Source organism: Salvelinus fontinalis, chromosome 12 (genome assembly GCF_029448725.1).
Source record: "Salvelinus fontinalis isolate EN_2023a chromosome 12, ASM2944872v1, whole genome shotgun sequence".
Classification (NCBI taxonomy): domain Eukaryota; kingdom Metazoa; phylum Chordata; class Actinopteri; order Salmoniformes; family Salmonidae; genus Salvelinus; species Salvelinus fontinalis.
The window spans coordinates 50,327,505-50,344,538 of NC_074676.1; positions in this window are offsets into that span (position 1 = coordinate 50,327,505).

Sequence of the window (17,034 nt, forward strand, 5' to 3'; positions counted from 1 at the left end):
ATACAACCTTCCCACAACTTTCTGGAAATGGTGTAGAATAGTTGCTTGGTTTGTGAACATTCTCAGCACATTTAAGGAACTTGACAAAAAAATGAATCGTTTCTTGGTATTTTGTAAAAGTTCAAAGATGGCTACATTTAATTTATGTTCTAGGAACGTTCACCAACTGGTTTGACATTGGCAATGTTCTCATAGTTCAGCGAACGTTAAGATTTTTATTTTATTTAACATTTATTTAACTAGGCAAGTCAGGTTGGTAAGAAACAACATTCTTCTGAGGGAAATACAGTACTTCAGCATCAATTGTTATTGGTCACATATGCATATTTAGCAGATTAAATTGTTTTTAATGTTTTGTACAGTCAGTGTATGTCGGTTGGGTTCTGTGGTCAGGTAGTGATAGTGGCCTCTTCTGGTGAGATGGTGTAAGTGCACTATGTTCAATGAACAGTGACAGTAAGCTACAGTTATGTATTGTGGTTATTAACATTGGTCCTGGACAGCCACATGGTGTGCAGGCTTTTTGTTCCTGCCCAGCACTACACTAACACACATAATTCAACCAATGAATGTCTCGGTGATTAGATTAACCAAGTATATTAGTGATGTGCTAGAACAAAAGCCTGCATAGCCTGTGGTTCTCCAGAATCAGCGTTAGTGACCACAGTAAATATAGAGGCATGTGCACTTCTATCAAAACGCCACAAGAGGGCACTCTGATTATGTCTCATGACAGCAGAATTGCTGGTCGTTTGTATGTTAACTTCTAGAGTAGAATTATCAAAGATGCATATTTTAAAATATATTTATTATGTTGTATTACATTCTGGTACATTATTTTAAGAAAATATCAGACTCGATAAATTATGTTTGGCCCAAATATAGTCCTCTCTGATTTCACACAACACAATAGAGCAACCAATAAGAGCTTAAACATTTTTAAAGCTTGTTGTCATTCACTGAGTGTACCGGTACTATACCTTCTGAGGTCTGTAGTAGATATTATTCATGATGTGACTGTACCTCATGCAGAATACAGTCTTAAGGGGTTGAGCAGTGAGAGGTGCTGCGTTGTTTGGCTCACGGTAGCAGAGCATAACTCTAGCCAGAGAGGGGAGTTCCACTAGGCCGAGGCCGGGAAACTCTGGCTGGGCTGCTTCACCTGCATGCACACCCCACACATGCACGAACACACACAAGCACAAACACTTATACACTCGCCCCCACCCACACACACACACACACACACACACACACTCTCAGAGGCCCAGGGTGTGCTGGCCAGCAGGTTTTCCGCCTGGCTGACCGCTCTAGAATATGTGAGTGCATGGCTGGCCACAGGAGAGGTGAGGGACGAGGTACACAGTGTCACGGCAGCAGCCCCATCCACCTGGCCACAACAGCCTGACAGGTTAACATGCAATACTGTAGGGAGAACTGGGTTATAACGCTCTCTCTCTCTCTCTCTCTCTCTCTCTCTCTCTCCCTCTCTCCCTCTCTCTCTCTCTCTCTCTTTCTCTCTCTCTCTGTGACTACAATTACAAAGATGTCTCATGTTGAAATTATTACTTATGAATTGTAGGTTATTGTTTGAAGAAATAATTGTTAGAAATTTTTTTTCTGTTTGTGAAGAATGGGTTAGAGAGCTGAGCTTAGAAGGGTGAAGGTGGCAGCCATAGTTTTGTACATTAGATACTTTTTTGTGTCACATGAAAATGAAGGATATACCCTAATGTTCCCTCAGTCTATTTGGATCTTGACGCTACAGAAAAAAGGCTTCGGGGTTGGGGTCAATTCCATTTCAATTCAGGACGTAAACTGAAATTCAAATGTTCTTTAATGCTTCTCAATGAGGATGTACTCTATGTATCCTCTGTTAGTACCATCTGATGGCAGCCGGCTGAACCTGTCAATCTGGTCCGGGTACTCCATGAATCCTCTGTTAGTACCATCTGATGGTAGCAGGCTGAACCTGTCAATCTGGTCCGGGCTGCCCTGGCAGTGCTGGTAAGCCCGTTCCAGGTTGTTATCAGTCTGGGTGAAACAGAGTACCGTTAGTGGGTATCCCTTGAGGAGCAGTTTGCCGTACCAGGAGGACTGGGTGAGGGCGTAGATCAGGTTCCCCACAGCAGCGTCTGGGCCTGTGAGCTCCAGCTGGTCTGTTGTAATGGTCTTCACAGCGCCCTCTGTCAGTTGGAGGCCGGTATTGCGGTTGAGGGACTGCGGGATCCAATTACCATGTTCTATGGTGAAATGCAGAGAGCCGCTACGGGAGCTAATGCCGCTGGTAACCACGAAGCTGTGGGGGAGAAAATGAAAAAGTGGATTGGATTAAGTTTGTTTGGATATAGGCTTGTAGTTTGGCTTTGGGTAAAGGCGTGTAGTACAGTGCCTTCAGAAAGTATTCACACCCCTTGACTGTTACAGCCTGAATTTAAAATTAGATTTTGTGTCACTGGCCTACACAAAATACCCCATAATGTCAAAGTGGAATTATGTTTGTAGACATGTTTACAAATTAATAAAAAATGAATAGCTGAAATGTCAACTAAAGAAGTATTCAACCCCTTTGTTATGGCGAGCCTAAACATCTGCTTAACAAGTCACTTGTTGCATGGACTCATTCTGTGTTCAATAATAGTGGTTAACATGATTTTTAAATGACTACCTCATCTCTGTACGCCACACATACAAATAATTGTAAGGTCCCTCAATCGAGTAGTGAATTTCAAGCACAGATTTAACCACAGAGACCAGGGAGGTTTTTCAATACCTCGCAGAGAAAGGCACCGATTGGTAGATGTGTAAAAATAAAAAAATCCGACGATGAATATCCCATGGGGAAGTTATTAATTAGGCTTTGGATGGTGTATCAATGCACCCAGTCACTACAAAGATACAGGCTTCCTTCTGAACGCAGTTGCCGGAGAGGAAATAACTGCTCAGTGATTTCCCCAAACAGTTAGAGTTTAATGACTGTGATAGGAGAAAACTGAGGATGTATCAACAAATTGTAGTTACTCCACAATATTAACCCAATGGACAGAGTGAAAATAAGGAAGCCTGTACAGAATACACATATTCCAAAACATGCATCCTGTTTGCAAAAAGGCACCTAAGTAATACCAAAGACAGTACAGTATGAAGATATGCTAAAACTGTTTCTCCAAAAGAAATCCCTGATCACACTTGTAGGCGATGTCATGGCGACGTTGGCTAGTTAAGCTCATGTGTAGAAACACGTCATCGGGTCTAACGGTCGTCTAGCGCCGAACTGCTGTCCTTTGATATAAAGTTATTTTTGACAAAAATGAAAACATGTAAGTTTGTCCTTTCACAAGGTTGGAGTAATAACATGTTCAAATACTAAAGACATTGGCTTGAATATAGGCGGTGCCTTTTATATTTCGAGAAAATTAACAACTAAGGAAGAATTGTTCACTTCTCTCATTTACTTCTCAAATGCTGGCCTGGTCTGTTTGGTCTGTTTCGCAAGTGTTCCAGGAAGTCTTGCGATGTTGTGCCTCTGGGTTTAGAAAGTCTCTGGTAATACTGAAAAAAATGTGGCAAAGAAATAAACTTTTTGTCCAGAATACAAGCGTTATGTTTGGGGTAAATCCAACACAACACATCACTGAGTACCTTATTTTCAAGCATGGTGTCACGGCTGTTGTAAAAAGAGGACTAAGGTGCAGCGTGGTAAACGTACATGTTCCTTTATTAAACAAGACGCCGAACAAAAACAATAAACACTACACAAACAAACCGTGAAGCTCAAAGGCTATGTGCCCTAAACAAAGTCAACTTCCCACAAAGACAGGTGGGAAAAAAGGCTACCTAAGTATGGTTCCCAATTAGAGACAACGATAGACAGCTGTCCCTGATTGAGAACCATACCCGGCCAAAACATAGAAATAGAAAATCATAGAAACACAAAACATAGAATGCCCACCCCAACTCACGCACTGACCAAACCAAATTAGAGACATAAAAAGGATCTCTAAGGTCAGGGCGTGACACATGGTGGTGGCTGCATCATGTAATGGGTATGTTTGTCATCGGCAAGGGCAGGCATCTCCAACATGTCGATCACGAGCTACCAGTATCTCGCTGCCCACCTATGAGTAGCTCACCAAACAAGTTTCACATGTTCCACCGCAAACTGTCCAACAAATATCACAAGTATGAAACACCACAAGATCCCAGCCTTTATCTAACCAACGCAACATTGACTTTATCCCACCCCTGGTTAGCCACTATTGGCCTCAAGCCAAACCTAACACAACACTATATATATCATTCATTTCCAGCAATATTACCCCTTTCTGTCTGTGGTGCGGGCATATGTCTATCACTCTGTGTGCAGCCATATGTCTATGACTGTGTGCAGCCATATGTCTATGACTCTGTGTGCAGCCATATGTCTATGACTCTGTGTGCAGCCATATGTCTATGACTCTGTGTGCAGCCATATGTCTATGACTCTGTGTGCAGCCATATGTCTATGACTCTGTGGGCAGCCATATGTCTATGACTCTGTGTGCAGCCATATGTCTATGACTCTGTGTGCAGCCATATGTCTATGACTCTGTGTGCAGCCATATGTCTATGACTCTGTGTGCAGCCATATGTCTATCACTCTGTGTGCAGCCATATGTCTATGACTCTGTGTGCAGCCATATGTCTATGACTCTGTGTGCAGCCATATGTCTATGACTCTGTGTGCAGCCATATGTCTATCACTCTGTGTGCAGCCATATGTCTATGACTCTGTGTGCAGCCATATGTCTATGACTCTGTGTGCAGCCATATGTCTATCACTCTGTGTGCAGCCATATGTCTATCACTCTGTGTGCAGCCATATGTCTATCACTCTGTGTACAGCCATATGTCTATGACTCTGTGTGCAGCCATATGTCTATCACTCTGTGTGCAGCCATATGTCTATCACTCTGTGTGCAGCCATATGTCTATCACACTGTGTGCAGCCATATGTCTATCACTCTGTGTGCAGCCATATGTCTATCACTCTGTGTGCAGCCATATGTCTATCACTCTGTGTGCAGCCATATGTCTATCACTCTGTGTGCAGCCATATGTCTATGACTCTGTGTGCAGCCATATGTCTATCACTCTGTGTGCAGCCATATGTCTATGACTCTGTGTGCAGCCATATGTCTATCACTCTGTGTGCAGCCATATGTCTATCACTCTGTGTGCAGCCATATGTCTATCACTCTGTGTGCAGCCATATGTCTATCATTCTGTGTGCAGCCATATGTCTATCACTCTGTGTGCAGCCATATGTCTATGACTCTGTGTGCAGCCATATGTCTATGACTCTGTGTGCAGCCATATGTCTATCACTCTGTGTGCAGCCATATGTCTATCACTCTGTGTTCAGCCATATGTCTATGACTCTGTGTGCAGCCATATGTCTATCACTCTGTGTGCAGCCATATGTCTATGACTCTGTGTGCAGCCATATGTCTATGACTCTGTGTGCAGCCATATGTCTATGACTCTGTGTGCAGCCATATGTCTATGACTCTGTGTGCAGCCATACGTCTATGACTCTGTGTGCAGCCATATGTCTATGACTCTGTGTGCAGCCATATGTCTATGACTCTGTGTGCAGCCATATGTCTATGACTCTGTGTGCAGCCATATGTCTATGACTCTGTGTGCAGCCATATGTCTATCACTCTGTGTTCAGCCATATGTCTATGACTCTGTGTGCAGCCATATGTCTATCACTCTGTGTGCAGCCATATGTCTATGACTCTGTGTGCAGCCATATGTCTATGACTCTGTGTGCAGCCATATGTCTATCACTCTGTGTGCAGCCATATGTCTATCACTCTGTGTGCAGCCATATGTCTATCACTCTGTGTGCAGCCTTATGTCTATGACTCTGTGTGCAGCCATATGTCTATGACTCTGTGTGCAGCCATGTGTCTATGACTCTGTGTGCAGCCATATGTCTATGACTCTGTGTGCAGCCATGTGTCTATGACTCTGTGTGCAGCCATATGTCTATCACTCTGTGTGCAGCCATATGTCTATGACTCTTTGTGCAGCCATATGTCTATCACTCTGTGTGCAGCCATATGTCTATGACTCTGTGTGCAGCCATATGTCTATCACTCTGTGTGCAGCCATATGTCTATGACTCTGTGTGCAGCCATATGTCTATGACTCTGTGTGCAGCCATATGTCTATCACTCTGTGTGCAGCCATATGTCTATCACTCTGTGTGCAGCCATATGTCTATGACTCTGTGTGCAGCCATATGTCTATGACTCTGTGTGCAGCCATATGTCTATCACTCTGTGTGCAGCCATATGTCTATGACTCTGTGTGCAGCCGTATGTCTATGACTCTGTGTGCAGCCGTATGTCTATGACTCTGTGTGCAGCCGTATGTCTATGACTCTGTGTGCAGCCATATGTCTATGACTCTGTGTGCAGCCGTATGTCTATGACTCTGTGTGCAGCCATATGTCTATGACTCTGTGTGCAGCCATATGTCTATCACTCTGTGTGCAGCCATATGTCTATGACTCTGTGTGCAGCCATATGTCTATCACTCTGTGTGCAGCCATATGTCTATGACTCTGTGTGCAGCCATATGTCTATCACTCTGTGTGCAGCCATATGTCTATGACTCTGTGTGCAGCCATATGTCTATGACTCTGTGTGCAGCCATATGTCTATGACTCTGTGTGCAGCCATATGTCTATCACTCTGTGTGCAGCCATATGTCTATGACTCTGTGTGCAGCCATATGTCTATCACTCTGTGTGCAGCCATATGTCTATGACTCTGTGTGCAGCCATATGTCTATCACTCTGTGTGCAGCCATATGTCTATGACTCTGTGTGCAGCCATATGTCTATCACTCTGTGTGCAGCCATATGTCTATCACTCTGTGTGCAGCCATATGTCTATCACTCTGTGTGCAGCCATATGTCTATCATTCTGTGTGCAGCCATATGTCTATCACTCTGTGTGCAGCCATATGTCTATGACTCTGTGTGCAGCCATATGTCTATGACTCTGTGTGCAGCCATATGTCTATCACTCTGTGTGCAGCCATATGTCTATCACTCTGTGTTCAGCCATATCTTCTATGACTCTGTGTGCAGCCAGTTGATGTGATAACTGTCTTGTGGGTTGACAGAAATACTTTCTCCAAACCGTTCTCAATTAAATTTTAAATGCAAAGTAGGCTTATCTGGCAGAAGTATATCAGGAGAAAGTATATTATTTGTATCTATTTGTTATTTGCAAACTTTGAAATTAAATGAGCACCAACAGTACAGAACCATCGCTAGACGGCACATTAGAAGGCACACTAGATGTGCAATTAAAGGGGAATTACACTCAAATGTTTCGTTTTCTTTCAGACCTAAAAAAAATTGTCTTCTGATGTGATTGAAGCATTGACATCGACTCAGAATATCACATTTTGTTGTTTCTCTATGAACAATTCTAATTTTGAGAGTAAATAAATTACAATCTAAAACCAGGAAAAAATATAACTGAGAACAAATTTGAAGAAAACATTTTTGAGGGGAAAATCACAGATTTTATAGGGACCTCCTTAGTTTTTTATGAACCATTATTTTACCAGGTATATTGATAGAGAACAGTGCACTACTTTCTCTTGTACACTAAGGACCCGGGGAAGAGTTGCAGGGGAAAGAAAATAATGTGCCTATTTGAAAGCTAGAAAGAATGAGTAGCTCGTGACATGTTTCATTTTTTTTTAAGTAACTCTCATGCTAGAAACAGTTGGAAACCCCTGGCCTAGTTTTTTTTTTTTATAAGCACAAATAAAATCCTAGGGGGAAAACCTGGTTCAATCTGCTTTCCAACAGACACTGCGAGACTAATTTACCCTTCAGCAGGACAATAACCTAAAACACAAGCCAAATCAACACTGGAGTTGCTTACCAAGATGACATTGAATGTTCTGAAGTGTCCTAGTTCCAGTATTGACTTAAATCGTCTTGAAAATGTTTGGCAGGACTTTAAAATGGCTGCCCAGCAATGACCAACAATCAAATTGACAGAGCTTGAAGAATTAAAAAAAGAATAACAGGCAAATGTTGTGCAATCCAGGTGTGCAAAGCTCTTAGACTTACCAAAAAAGACTCACAGTTGTAATCACCGCCAAAGGTGCTTCTATAAAGTAATGACTCAGGGGTGTGAATACTTATGCAAATGAGATATTTCTGCATTTCATTTTCAATACATTTACTAACATTTCTGAAAACAGGTTTAATTTTATCATCATGGGTTATTGTGTGTAGATGGGTGAAGAACAAAATCTATTTAATCCATTTTGAATTCAGGCTATAACAACAAAATGTTAAATAATTCAAAGGGTGTGACTACTTTCTGAAGGCACTGTAGGTGGGCATAGAAATCACAGATCACGTTTGTTGTAAAAACAAGTTATGGTTTGTTGGATTGTATATTGAGGTGAACTGGTGGTTTGGCTGTGTGCTATTGTGGTGGTGTGTCCATTAAAACACATGAGACAGAGGTAAAGTTAAAAGGGCTAATGCCGACTCGTGGACATCTTGTATAACAGAAGAAGATGGATGGAGAAAGTGTATGAATCAAAGCATCAGCGATCAAACCACTTTTGCCACTGGCCAACAGTGTCTGTGTGATAGAAAGACATAGCATTGAAAAATAACTACCAAAATGAATAATTTCTCTAAATTATTGAAAACCCCTCCAAATAATTCACATTATTCTACCATGAGAACTAGCTATTATTCCGATTCCAATTTATAAAGCAATAAATCACTCTGAAGATTCCCTTTCCCACTTGCAAGCTGGGCGAGTTTTGGTGCGTGTTCACAGTTTTGCCCATGGCCCACCACATGCTACAGTGACAATGTACTGGAGCTGAAATGGGGACAGTGGACAGATTTTAGTCCTCGTTCAACCCGCTGCCAAGCCAATCTGCCTCACACACACAGCCCTGCAGCTGACAACTGCCCTAGGCTTCACCAGCCATGACAATCAACACACAGGTCCCCTCTCTCAGCCAAACCGGTGCAACATCTGCCATCTCCATCATCCCATATTTGCTAGGTAATTGTGCCCAGGGATGCCTGTCTGTCTGTACACTCCTCTCTGGCCGGCATGGCAACCGATGCCAGCCGCTGTTATTATTCCCCTAATAATGCCCATTCATCATCCGCTGTCATGGCGACCAGGAACCAGGAGAGGGGGCATAGAAAACACCTTCTGCCTGGGGGCCTGAGCCAAGCCCCTGCTCTGACACACAGGTGTGGCCTCATCCGCTGCCATCACACACTGCCACCAGTCATCCTCGAACAGAAACATACAGTAACACACCAATACAGCATGGATGAAGCTGGTCAGATACCTTCATATGTGTTGGTTAAGACTGGGGTTAACCAGAAAACAGAAGAAATAGGCCTAGTGTAATAGCTGGATGATCTAAAAATGTTATCAGTTTGTATTTGAGTGATGTGTAGCGGGCGGAAAAAATTACTGATTGCTCTTTTGGGTCAGTGCGTCAGTTAAGAGATGCCATCACTACTGCCCATGCTGGTCGGCTATCACCTCCCGCTCTCACAGAGAGCATAGGCAGTGGGTGTGCTCCCCCTCTCCTCTCCTCTTGTCACCGGCTGGCTTGGCTGCAGAAGGGCTGCTGGCTCCCAGCTGACCCCGAGGTGGAATACAGCCAGGGTGCTCTGTGTGTGTGTGTGTGTGTGTGTGTGTGTGTGTGTGTGTGTGTGTGTGTGTGTGTGTGTGTGTGTGTGTGTGTGTGTGTGTGTGTGTGTGTGTGTGTGTGTGTGTGTGTGTGTGTGTGTGCGCGCCAGGCTTTTGGGTGACGGAGAGGAGAGCAAAGGACAGGTCAGTCATACGCCCCGCCGTCTCTCTCTCTCCACCCAAGCTTAAGCTCATTAACATACTGTAGCAAAGACCGCTCCCTCATCTCTTGAAACTTGACTTTTATATACACTGCTCAAAAAAATAAAGGGAACACTTAAACAACACAATGTAACTCCAAGTCAATCACACTTCTGTGAAATCAAACTGTCCACTTAGGAAGCAACACTGATTGACAATAAATTTAACATGCTGTTGTGCAAATGGAATAGACAAAAGGTGGAAATTATAGGCAATTAGCAAGACACCCCCAAAAAAGGAATGATTCTGCAGGTGGTGACCACAGACCACTTCTCAGTTCCTATGCTTCCTGGCTGATGTTTTGGTCACTTTTGAATGCTGGCGGTGCTTTCACTCTAGTGGTAGCATGAGACGGAGTCTACAACCCACACAAGTGGCTCAGGTAGTGCAGTTCATCCAGGATGGCACATCAATGCGAGCTGTGGCATAAAGGTTTGCTGTGTCTGTCAGCGTAGTGTCCAGAGCATGGAGGCGCTACCAGGAGACAGGCCAGTACATCAGGAGACATGGAGGAGGCCGTAGGAGGGCAACAACTCAGCAGCAGGACCGCTACCTCCGCCTTTGTGCAAGGAGGTGCACTGCCAGAGCCCTGCAAAATGACCTCCAGCAGGCCACAAATGTGCATGTGTCAGCATATGGTCTCACAAGGGGTCAGAGGATCTCATCTCGGTACCTAATGGCAGTCAGGCTACCTCTGGCGAGCACATGGAGGGCTGTGCGGCCCCACAAAGAAATGCCACCCCACACCATGACTGACCCACCGCCAAACCGGTCATGCTGGAGGATGTTGCAGGCAGCAGAACGTTCTCCACGGCGTCTCCAGACTCTGTCACGTCTGTCACATGTGCTCATGTGCTCAGTGTGAACCTGCTTTCATCTGTGAAGAGCACAGGGCGCCAGTGGCGAATTTGCCAATCTTGGTGTTCTCTGGCAAATGCCAAACGTCCTGCACGGTGTTGGGCTGTAAGCACAACCCCCACCTGTGGACGTCGGGCCCTCATACCACCCTCATGGAGTCTGTTTCTGACCGTTTGAACAGACACATGCACATTTGTGGCCTGCTGGAGGTCATTTTGCAGGGCTCTGGCAGTGCACCTCCTTGCACAAAGGCGGAGGTAGCGGTCCTGCTGCTGGGTTGTTGCCCTCCTACGGCCTCCTCCACGTCTCCTGATGTACTGGCCTGTCTCCTGGTAGCGCCTCCATGCTCTGGACACTACGCTGACAGACACAGCAAACCTTTTTGCCACAGCTCGCATTGATGTGCCATCCTGGATGAACTGCACTACCTGAGCCACTTGTGTGGGTTGTAGACTCCGTCTCATGCTACCACTAGAGTGAGAGCACCGCCAACATTCAAAAGTGACCAAAACATCAGCCAGGAAGCATAGGAACTGAGAAGTGGTCTGTGGTCACCACCTGCAGAATCACTCCTTTTTTGGGGGTGTCTTGCTAATTGCCTATAATTTCCACCTTTTGTCTATTCCATTTGCACAACAGCATGTGAAATGTATTGTCAATCAGTGTTGCTTCCTAAGTGGACAGTTTGATTTCACAGAAGTGTGATTGACTTGGAGTTACATTGTGTTGTTTAAGTGTTCCCTCTATTTTTTTGAGCAGTATATATATATATATTTTTGCATTTGATGAGCTTTCCTGAGCTTCTTTTTATGCTCAAGTACTCCGTCCAAATGTACGTGTGATGGGCCATGTGATGAAAAAAAATCTAACTTTTTTATACAGTCAAAATCAACTGACATTTCATGGTGTTTAACTTCAAAAGGAGACATATTTGTAACATTTGTGACATAATTGTGTCTGGATTTTGAGACAAATGTAAAGATCCAATTAAATCTGACTGAACAAGAATGCTTTGAATTCAATCATTCAAGTCTGACCTGAATGAGTCTTGCTGGGCTGTGTACTGTTGTCATGGTTGTAACACACTCTCTGGGCTGCCACATCCAGCTGGGAGAAGGTGAGGAGCGATGTTCCCTGGAAGTTGGACTGTGTGGATGTGTCCGTCGGTGGCCAGTAGAATGTCTATGGTCAGTCTGAGCCTCTCTCCCTCCAAGGTCACTGGCCTGGTGACCAGCACGATGTCACAAAGGACAGACATCAATTATAAGAGATTACAAGGGGTCTTAAATGTTACTTACTCATTATAATGAGTAAGTAATAATGCATTATAGCTGCAGGCTGTAAGTTTTACCTGCTTTTTATTATATTTAACTGTCTGTTTTACTGTAAAGTGTGTGTATAGCAATTTTCAATGGACTTTAAATGGACTTTAAATAAAGTTTGATTTGAATCGAAAGGTTAGCTCAATATGAACTGTAGGAAAAGTGTGGAGAATTGGTAGCTCAAATTGTAGGCTAATGTGCTAAATCTGAAACAAAAGGTAAAAATGTAAGCAAAAAAACAACTAAAAACTGGAAAAAAATAGAACAATGAAACCGCGGAGGGTACCAAAACCCTCAACATCTGTTCCCTCCCTTTATTTCAATTATTCATGTTCTGAGGTGGCTCTTCCTGCGGTGCGTTTCTCACCTCCACTCCTCCAGGATTGGAGGCCACTGAGCCAAAAGGGCCAAGCGCACCCCTCGCTGCCCTTCCTCTTCTTGCCCCGCCCTGCCTCACATGCCATGCTCACCCAACTGACAAAGCTGGCCTGGCTATAGGGAATGCCACCTACTCAATTATACATGGCTGAGACGCAGTGGCTGGAGAAAGTTGGTTTGGGCCTCTGCTGATGCGTGCGTGGTGCGTTGAGGCACAAAATGGCTGCCATGCCATGCGTCACCCTCACACTGGTGGGTTAACGAGGTATAATGTATTGGCATACCGGGTACATTGGTTAGTGACTGAATATGCCTTCCTTTATTTACCTTTTCTTTAGCAGGTAACTGCAAGTAATAACTACTGTATGTTGATATGCGTTGTGATTGCTAAAGTACCTTCAGATAGATACACACACAGTAAAATGTTACTTTGACACGTGGACAGGAGTAGCTCAGGTGGGTGACATACCCAGCTAGCACATTTGGTTCCTTGGAAGTTGTGGGAACTTTTTTTGTAGGAACTTATGTTTTTGGCTTCACATTGGTTGTAAGAACGAAGACATAAGTTTCCTGACTGGTAAAACAGAACGTTTTGCCTGTTCTGGGAACCTTTCATATTTAGGTTGTAGGGAGGTTCGTTTTACTCTGGTTCCCTGAATTCCTTCTTTTTTTCACATTCCCCGAATATTGCATAGAACTGACATAAGAGAACCATACGTTCTGACAACATTGCTTAAAAGTCACAACATTTTTGAGAACTTTGCCAGAATGTAGTAAAAATAGAACATTAAATAGAACAACATGGGAACTTGTGTGTAATGTTCTGTGGAAGTACTGAAATTCCCACAGAAGAACATTGTTTCTTAAAGTTCTCTGAACAATTTGAGAACATGACTTTAATTAAAATCATGAGAAATGTTATGAAGTACTGACATTCCTACAGAAGAATGTTGTTTCTTATTGTTCTCTGAACTATTTGAGAACATTGCCAAAAATGTAATGTAACCATGTTTGAACTTTTTAGGACATTTTCTGTTAAAGTAATGAAATACCAAGTAATTTCTTTTGTCAAGTTCTTTAAATAGCTGAGAATGTTCCAAAGCCAAGCAACTGTTCTGCATCATTCCCAAAAAGAGAAAGTTGTGGGAAGGTTGTATGCAAAATAACCATAGGACAACCACGCGCTCACCAAGCTCTAAGAAACATATATGGTTCTCAGAACGTTGTGTGCTAGCTGGGTAAGGTGTATCTGGGGACAACATTCTAAATAAGTTGATTCTCAGTGTCATTTGAAGAAGGGCCGTGCTTTGCATCTTGAGCTGCAGCTTCCCAAACCTGGGCCCAGCGTTGAGGATATAGTAGATCTGACTGGGACGAGTGTCCAGGTCTTCGCCTCCACACCACACTGGAAATCACCTTCCTGTCCATCCACTCCACCTTTACACCTGTATTCATGACAGAGGATCCAAGAGATGGTCAGGACCATAGAGACACAGAAAGAAACATACTAGGGACTAAGAGAGAGAAAGAGATAGGGAGACATTATTAGAGAGAGTACAATCACCAGCAAAGACACTGAGGGCCACAGAGACATTGGGTACCAGTTCCAACTCATATACAGCTCCCTTCAAGCAGTACCAACTAGCACCAGTCAACTGAGGGGCCCAAGCCCAGAGATACAGTAGGGCAAACACTGGGGGCCACAGAGAAACACATGCAGAAAGGACCACAGAGGCCTAGCATGCACTAAACCTAGCCTAGCATGCTCAGAAGAGTCCTCATCCTGAACACACGTCAACAAACACCAGATCCCCTCCTTCCCCCTGCTGCCTAGAATGGAACAACAGGCAGGAGAGATTTGTCAGAGCCATCCACCAGGGCCCCGCAAACAAGGAAGCGGGAGTCTGCCAAAAAGCCACATTACTTCTGCCAATGTGGCCTTTATGGACTGCACCCAGTGCCAACGCACTGACTCAAAAAACCTCCTGATCTAAGGAGGAAAAACAGGAGGACAGAGGAGGACCTAGTCAAGGATGTAACTTGATTCCCAGTCACTCATTCGAGGAAGACAGATTTATCTTCCCTCCCCCGTCCACACCCCCATCCTCTCCTTCTTGGCTCAGAGTGTTTCTCCCAGAGAGTCCTTCCTATCCTTACTTCAGCAGCCAGGGTTTTTCATCATTGACTGGTAGGACGATGATCTTCGCTGTCCCCTGGACTGTGTGGCAGCCATCTGTCAGCTGCACGGTGAACGAGTCCTTCAGGTTTTCCATGTCATCCTGCATGTACATGATCCTCATTCCTGCAGATAGGGGCCAAGAGGGGAGGAGTCAGGGAGAGCGGTGGGAGAGGGTGAATGGGAGGACAGTTTGGTGGGATTTCAGTGGCAACTTGCCAATACATTAGCAAGGTGTGATTATCTGTACCTCCGTTTGAGTCACATTGAAGTAATTTCTACAAAAAATTTAAATAAACTCCTTTTTTTTCAGGACCCTGTCTTTCAAAGATAATTTGTTAAAACCCAAATAACCTGTTGGGGATGGGGGCGCTGTTTAGACTATTTATGCTAATGTGGCTAATTTTTTAAACGGCTTCCCACAAAATCCTTGATCGTACAATATGCATATTATTATTATTATTGGATAGAAAACAGTCTATAGTTTCTATAGGAGTTGAAATTTTGTCTCTAAGTGGAACAGAGCCCATTCTACAGCAATTTCCCTGACATGGAGTCAGATTTGAGAAACGTTGGCCACTTTTCTGAAGTCATTTAAACGGGCACTGTCGTTGCTATGACTATACGGACACTTCTTACGTCTTCCCCTGGATGCCTTTACGTGATGACGATTCCAACGGGCTCGATTGCTCGTTCACAGGCCCTACAAATGAAAAAAACCTTTAGCTAGCAAGTCTTTTCTTGCTGCGTAACGCGCGTGGAAGACACCGACCCTCTCCTGTTCCAAGCGTTAGTTTAGCCTGTTATATTTCTCCGGTCATCTTTTCACTCGTTATAGGAGTTACAAACATCACAAAGTAGTTAATTTAAAGCGTTTTATAGCAATTTATATCCGTTTAGTGCGATTTTGGGACATTTATTTTTGCAACGATGTGAAAAGTTGGGCACGCTTTTCAGTTCATCCCGAACGTAGTTGACATTTCCACATGGCAAGAGGACAGCTTTCCACCAAAAGACGATTTCTCCCAAGAAAGGATCCTTTGCCCAAGATACTGATGGAAGAACAGCTCAAGGTAGGACATTTTTATTATGATAAATCGTGTTTCTGTCGAAACATTTTAGTGGCTTAGGACGCCATGTTTTTTGACGTAGCTTCGCTTGGCGCAAACTGTATTGAAAAGTAAGGATAAATTAAAAAATGTAATAACGCAATTGTATTAAGAATTAAATTGTCTATCAATCCCTGTCCACCCTATATTTTTTAGTCACGTTTATGAGTATTTATGTATAAGAGTAGATCACTGTCTAAGTGGCGCAAGGACGTTTTCTTTACCAGCTTGTCTACATTTCACATTGTCTAACCATGATTTTGGTGGCTAAATATAAACATTTTCGATCAAACTGTATATGCATGTTGTAATGTGATGTTACAGGAGTGTCATCGGAAGAATTCTGAGAAGGTTAGTGAAAAAATTAATATCTTTTGGCGATGTTGACTTTTATCGCTCACTTTGGCTAGAATCAATGCTGGGCTGCTAATTGCTATGTGCTAAGCTAATATAACGATTTATTGTGTTTTCGCTGTAAGACACTTAGAAAATCTGAAATATTGTCTGTATTCACAGGATCTGTGTCTTTCGATTCGTGTATGCTGTGTATTTTTACGAAATGTTTGATGATTAGTAGTTAGGTAAACACGTTGCTCATTGTAATTATTCTAGTCCATTTGTGATGGTGGGTGCAATTGTAAACTATGCCATATACCTGAAATATGCACTTTTTTCTAACAAAACCTATCCCATACCATAAATATGTTATCAGACTGTCATCTAATGAGTTTTTTTGTTGGTTAGGGGCTATAAATATCTTAGTTTAGCCGAATTGGTGATGGCTACTGGTGTTGGTGGACAAATAAAAGATGGTGGATTATGCTAATGTGTTTTTAGGTAATAGATGTACATCTTTACATATTGTGTCTTCCCTGTAAAACATTTTAAAAATCGGAAATGTTGACTGGATTCATAAGATCTGTGTCTTTCATTAGCTGTATTGGACTTTAATGTGTGAAAGTTAAATATTTTAAAAAAATATTTTTTTTGAATTTCGCGGCACTGGTTTTTCAGTGGGGGGGGGGGGGTGTGCCGCTAGCGCCACGCTGATCCTAGACAGGATAACTTCACAGATCTTCATTGTAAAGGATTTAAACACTGTTTCCCATGCTTGTTCAATGAACCATAAACAATTAATGACCATGCACCTGTGGAACGGTCATTAAGACACTGACAACTTACAGATGGTAGGCAATTAAGGTCACAGTTATGAAAACTTAGGACACTAA